This window comes from Cynoglossus semilaevis, chromosome 8 (genome assembly GCF_000523025.1).
Source record: "Cynoglossus semilaevis isolate Cse_v1.0 chromosome 8, Cse_v1.0, whole genome shotgun sequence".
Taxonomy (NCBI): domain Eukaryota; kingdom Metazoa; phylum Chordata; class Actinopteri; order Pleuronectiformes; family Cynoglossidae; genus Cynoglossus; species Cynoglossus semilaevis.
In genome coordinates, this window is record NC_024314.1 from 23,517,227 (window position 1) to 23,524,210 (window position 6,984).

Consider the following 6,984-nt stretch of genomic DNA (forward strand, 5'->3'; position numbering starts at 1 on the left):
TAAAAGTAGGTTATGTAATCCTAATTATTAATGTTATTTCAAAAATACTTCAAACTCAATGTACTGTAAATGTAAATCAGTGTGTCTACAGTAAGTAACAGGAAGTGCACTTGATGACCACTTCCAATGCACCACCATTTATCAGCTCATTAAAACGGAGTACGTTCAGATGTTAAGTACAAGAACAGGTGAGCAATTCATGGGAACAGCATTACCATGCACTTGACCCAGAGGTCAACAGGGAATTAGTGTGTGTGTGTGTGTGTGTGCCTGTGTGTGTCTCAGTGTGTGTATCCACATGTCCACGAGACCTGCCTGATTGTGTTTTGTATTTAATTGCATCTGATATTCTTGACGTTATTTACTCTTCTCTGTTCAAATGTACATTTGCCAGGGTAATGTTTTTGTGTAGCAGGTTACTGTGAAGCTGTGTGTAAATGTGTGTATTTTCTTTTTTATCTAATTCATGGCTTCCCTGCTGATGTTCTGCTCTCGCTGCTGTTCTCCTCTTAGCAGTGGATCATCACAGCTCCAGCAGAGCTGTCACACCAAAACCGAGCTACGTGCACATTCTAATGGTAACGCACAACGTAAAACACACAGTAAGTCGGTGAGCTTCTCTAACCTTACACTAAATTCTTAATTCCTAAAATCGAGCTAAAAAACAATGTAAAATCAGAGTTTATAAAACATAAACAATGTAAAATCAGAGTTTATAAAAACATGTGACATGAAAAACATTTTGACCACTATATTGATGGCAGTAGTGCAAATTATGAAGTTACACTGGTACTTCTTGTAGTGTATTTAATTCAATTTAAATCAGGAGGGATAATGTCGCTGTGTCAGTTTGCTGTTAGCAAGCAAACATGACAAGTGTAAAAAGTGTTAAAATGTCCAGTCCTGTCCTGTCTGTGATGTTCTTATAACTCTGGTCGGGTCAATGATCCTACAGAAATCCTACGCAAAGAGGCTAAAGAGCTGCATGTGTCTCAAGAGCCACAGGTTGAAGACTCCCGATCTAAACGTTTGCGAAATAGTTTAAGGGTAAACCAAAGACGACAGAAAATAAAGAGCAACTATGAGCAAAGATGGCTCTGAAAGGTTAGAGAAAAATATATATAAAAAAGTGTGAGCCATGAATGCACCTGAAGAAGATCGAAATTGCTCAGATTTAGCTAACAAGAAATCTTTAAATATTTATTCAGGCATGTAATTAAATATTTGTTAAATATTGGGTCATGAAAAGTTCTGCCTCAGACGTGTTCCAACAGTTCAAGACCGCTTGTAAGGACATCTCTGGCACTTTTTGATAATTGTTGTCATTATAACGTCTTCAAACGCAGCATGAAGGGCAACGCTGATTGAATTAGCGGTACGCTCCTTTAATTGTGATAATGCAAATTGACGCGACTCAAATTAAAGCTGCTGCGATCTGCCTGGGAGAGTATCTGTCATATTTATACAAAAGGCAAATCAGAAAGAGTTTTTGTGATTATTTAACAGTCGGCTCACGGTCCGTCGTGCATTTCCATTTGTTTTGTCTGTTTAAATGAGCAGCGCTACAGAACAAAACAGCTTTATTACATTATCAATGCAGCAGAACAAGCCGCGTGAGTGTGTGTCCGTGAATTTGCACAGATAATAGAAATATTAGCAGTGATACCGACCACCCTGAAAGGAACCAAAGGCCACAAAGAGAGAAATAAAAGGCCTCGGAGAACAAAACATCAGGGATCCACCGATCAAAAAACCAAATCAGAAAGCAGCAGCAGTTTGAGCCAGTCCTCAGTTCACATGCCAGAATTATTCATTTGCTGACAAAAAAAAAAGCCCAAATATTAACATATCAAAACATTTACATAAATCCCCAGAAGACCTTTATAGCTCTCCAGAACTAAAAGAAAAGAAAAAGAACAATTTAACGCCACATTTGTTTCATAAGTGGAAAGAGAAAAGAAAAAATGTTTTTCTCAGTGGAGAACAGGCGCTGAGTGCTTCAATGAAACACAGCAGGGGGCGTGGTTTGTAACAAAAGTTCTGTAATTTGATTACCGATCCTTAATTCACTGTGAATTAATCATGCTGGAGATTGTTCCGGCAATTTCAGACCAGTGGGGAATTATCGTGAGTCACGGACAATGTCAAGAGTCAGGTGGACTGACACGTGTCCTGATGTTCATACGTTTGCATTTTAGAAAGTATCCTCGCATTTATTACCAATTAATTTATAAGAAACTAGTTTAAAATTTCTGACACACAAGTAAGACTGAAGCATACACTCCAGCCCAGTAGGTGGCAATATAGCCTGCCAGAAAAATATACTCAGGAAGTACTGATGGACGTCAGTGGTAGAAGACAAGATTTTTTTTTAAATTTTTTAACTGTTGATGCACCACAGATTGCTGCAAGCGCTGACACCAAAGCTAGCATTAGCCAAACAGTCAGTACAGAATAGATCACAGAGCGTGAGTTAGCGCTAATTTGTCAATGTGTTAGACAGATTGAAAACATATAGATAAATATAAATTAATTTTTTTTTATATTTTTATACGTGTTCATTGATTGGAACTGGAATAAAATGTGATTATTTAATATGTAATGAATTTGATTAATTATTTTTTTGCATTGACATATTATTACAATTTTCCTATGAATTCAGATGTTAGAAATTTGTCTCAGTATCAGTTGCGCTCGAGGATTTGTGTATGAATAGAATTAATGAGGTGGAAACAAAATTGACTTTGCATCTAAATTTCACAGAATCATTGAAGTGAAGCAGCGAGATCAAACCCATACTGTACAGTACATCTGTAGTATTTCTGTGTCACGTCCCAACAATAGGACTTGGGCTGCATTAGACATGGGTCAGGTTCTTAACGCCCATTATACTCAGATACAATCACTAATTAAGCGGAAGACAATGAAAAACACGCTGTACTGCGGTGGTATTAATGAAAGTCTGTCTCTGTTGTTTCAGGGTTTCACCGAGGCTCCGCCGGGATTATTCTTCTTTGTCTGACTCTCCTTTGTCTTCTCAGGGATAATCATAGGCACAAAGAAGAAGAAAATGACCTTTATTCCTCCTGTTCCAAACTGAGATTCATCGACATCCATCCAATTCTTACTGAAAATACGGGTTTTGGAATTAAAATGTACTAAAATGGGCTTTACACTGGTGGGACAACGATCTCGCGGGTCAAATATAATTACACTGCGGACCAGATTTGGTCCCCAGGCCTGAGTTTGACACACGTGGCCTAGATAGACATGTATCACAAACGTCATACATTCCAATGCAAATGAAGGTTAAATTAAGATTTATATACGAGTCTAAAAAAGTGATATTTTATCACTTTTACCTTGAGAGTCGCCCCCTAAAGGCAACTGGGTGAGGTACGCGTGCAGCAGATGTGTATTGTAAGCCAGTCGTTCCTGATGATGTAGAATAAAAACTTCCATCCCAGACACTAAGTCTGCTCGTACGTTTCATCTTCTCAGACATCAGTGCTTCCTCCAGGTTTGACGACTGGCTTTGCGTCTCATACTTCCCAAATCCGTCACTCGTATTCTGCTCTGAACCTCTGCAACTTGAGTTCAAACCCTCATTCTTAATTGTCTCCAGTCCTTATCTACTCTTCCAAAGCAACGGGACGCCGCTGGGACTTTGCGCAACCTTTCACCTTTTAAAGCACGCATTTAGAGAGGCTTTTAAGTGGCTCTGTGACATCCCCTGGACATTTGCCGTACAGCTCAGCTTTATACATGAGTTAATCCTGCTATTATGATAAGGACAACACAGAGAAGACAGACACCGAGTATCAGAGTCTTAGATGAAAAGGTGAAGGGGAAGATTAAAGTGAAACTGAAATTTAAAAAAAAAAAAACCCAGACTGTGACCTGACATACTCCTGCAGCTCATTACTCACCTGCCTGATCTAATGGACATGCAGTGATGTTTGAAGCATCAAATGTATAAATTACTACTGAATATGTCGAAGAAATATTTTCAGTCGACTTTCTTCAACTGTAATGTTATATTTCTCGGGCAAACTTTAAACTTTATTCTTTCTTCATAGTCAATCTGCGCAATTTTTAATTCGACAAATATTATTTCTAGTATATAAAATACTAGTAAATAGTATTTCTGTAATCAATTATTCTAATATTTATCTATTTCAAAATGTTATTTTTTAGCAATTTTTAGCAGTAGTGTTAGCTTAGTGGCTGCAAACCTACAGCAACACAAAACCTGTCTGTCTCATTTGAAACAATTATTATTATTGTCTTTATTTTCACTGTTCCAAAGTCTGTGGCCGTGGGCCTCAATAAGTGCCACGTGAACCACATCCGGCCTGCGACCTACATATTTGTGGCCCTCAAACTGTATTTTATATACTTTAGAATTATATCATATCACATGACATTGCGTTGTATGACATCATATCGTACCTAATTAATGTTTTTGATCGTGGTCATTTTAAATATGTTTTTAAATATAATATACATTTCAAATATAATATAAACAGTAATAAAGGCTTAGTTCTACCTTTTTACTATCTACTTGACAGAACAGATCAGGAAAATATAAAATATGGAATATTGTATATAAATATGTTGTGGAGTAAATTATTTCAATATTTATATGTAATATTTTTATTTAATCTTTCAACATTATTGGATTTTTTTTTTCTCCGTCTGACCTTGGACATTGTTATCCAAATATAAAACAGGACACTGAAGGGAGAGGGGGAGAAGGGAAACAGGAGGTCAAAGAGGGATTGGACAGGGAGACAAGAGGGAGGCAGATCAGTGGTAAGGGAGACAAAGGGAGGAGAGGATCAGAAAACAAATCATAAAGAGCCGCAGCACAGGAAGAATGATGGAAAGGATGGAGGAGCAGGCGTCGACGTCGGCAGGGTTCAGATTTCTCCTGCAACGCGTCCTGGAAGGGGAGAAACAAGGGATGCAAGGCAGAGATAAGAGGAAGTTGATTAAAGAGGCACCGCTGAAGAAAGGAGGTCCTGCATTTAGCATTCTCCTGGCAGCGTGCAGGCTTATTTTCATGCCCTAGTTTGTCAGAATGAAGAGGGAGCCAGAGGGTAAAGACAACGACACAGGCAGAGGCAACAAGCATGCAGCGAGAGGCGCGTTACGTGATTGAGACAGCGAGTGGGAACAAATGCAAATCCAAGGCAGACCGAGAGGGGGAGAGAGAGAGAGAGAGAGAGAGAGAGAGAGAAAGGCACTACAATAATCAAACCCTCAGCATTATTTTCCTGCCACACACCACAACTTTAAGGGACAAAGCATAAAAATTGAACTGCGGTGCATAAATGATGATAATTACAGGGGGAAATACTTGGAAAAAATAAGCAGATTATTTGTTGTCTTTATCCTGATTGGCTGTTCAGAGGTGACGACTGCGATGGCTTGTTTCGGTTGAATCGTGGAGATGGAGGAAAGTTTCTTCGCCCGAGGTTCACATTGACTACACTGTGTTTTCCGTCACGTCAACAAACTGCTGCTCTGTTTTGCTTGTATATATTTTACGTCGTCATATATCTCCCACATCTCGATCCCTTCTTCACGTAAAGTTATGTCCATAAAGATTTGAGGCGTTTAAACGTTTAATACACAATTAAAAAAAATATCACCAGCCGTATAACAAACTTCTATGAATTTTTGATGTCCACCAGTAAAACCTGGCACCTGTGAAAGTTAAACTGTGCTAATGTTTTCCGTTACACTCAGCTGCACGTATGGATGTAATTCTGAAGGATCACTCAATAAAATTGTTTTAAAGGTAAAAGAAAATATATAAGCAACACTCATATTAAAGTGTCAGAGTGTACAACCCCGTAATTCTGAACCTGGAGCCTTGTATGGTGGGTCAGTCTTAGGTACTGTAATACTTTTACATTTCCTGACTGCCACAGCACCGTTCTACAGCAAATAACACTGTTAAAAAACAAACAAACATGTGGGTGGTGGCCCACATCCATGCCAAGCTCCGTAGGGCAGCAGGACTCCTGGACCAGCCTGCAGACAACCCTGTTAGTGACAGGGAGTGGGCCTTAAAAAAAAAAAACACATTTAAATTTGTAGTCCTTCAAATATGACGGCCTGGACTTGTTTATTGTTGTTAAGAATGATCGTTGGGATTCGCTCTTTATTTGCTTTAAATCAGGGGGCGACCACCACCACTGGTCTAAAGGGCACATCTGTGTTTGAATAAAAACTTTTTTTTTTTACATGTACTGCCATGGGCCAGATTTTAAAACTTTGTGGGCCACAAGAGGGCCCCCGGGACAGGAGTTTGAGACAAATGCTTTAAATATTAAAACAGAAATAATGCAAGAACAGGAGGGTTTAGTACAGGTTTAGAGTGGCCTGAAACTTTTGCACCCACTGTTGGCCAACTGCACAGGTTCCATAACTATTTCCTCACAATTTTCTTCACAGGCCCTGGACGTCATCAACTGACCCTGAGACGACAGTAAACACTACAGAAATGACCCCAGCTTCCAGAAACACCAACCTACTGCAGTTCAAAGATTTTTAATTTTTTTTCCCACCACATCCACGTCATTCCCAGACACTCTGCTCCAACCTGGCCCTCTCCTCTGCAGCCTGTAGATGGCACCAGGGCATGTTGATGGGCACGGCGAGCCAACACTGTGATCTGAATACAGATTCTTGCTCCACAGCGTTCATGAATGACTCATATGTCATGTTCTCTCTCTGTTCCACCACACTGGGTCCCCCCCCCCCACTCTGCCCCTCACCCTTTAATTTCTCTATTGCCCCGTTTCTTCTGACACCGTTGCACATTCGCCCTTTGTCATCCTTATCGCTCTTCTTCAAATTTAAAAGTCCTTCTCTGTGTCAATATTAACACTAGCTGACTTGAACTGCCTTCAACACTGGGCAGCGTGAGTGCGTATGTTTCTACATCGCCCCACGTGAATGAACATCTTGCAG

At 39.6% G+C, this 6,984-nt stretch overlaps 1 protein-coding gene across 5 annotated transcripts in view; it reads right to left on the minus strand.

Annotated features, from left to right (window-relative positions):
* Window positions 1-6,984, minus strand: part of grm8a (glutamate receptor, metabotropic 8a) — a 269,940-nt gene that overhangs the window by 654 nt on the left and 262,302 nt on the right. The gene's annotated exons all lie outside the window — the stretch shown is intronic.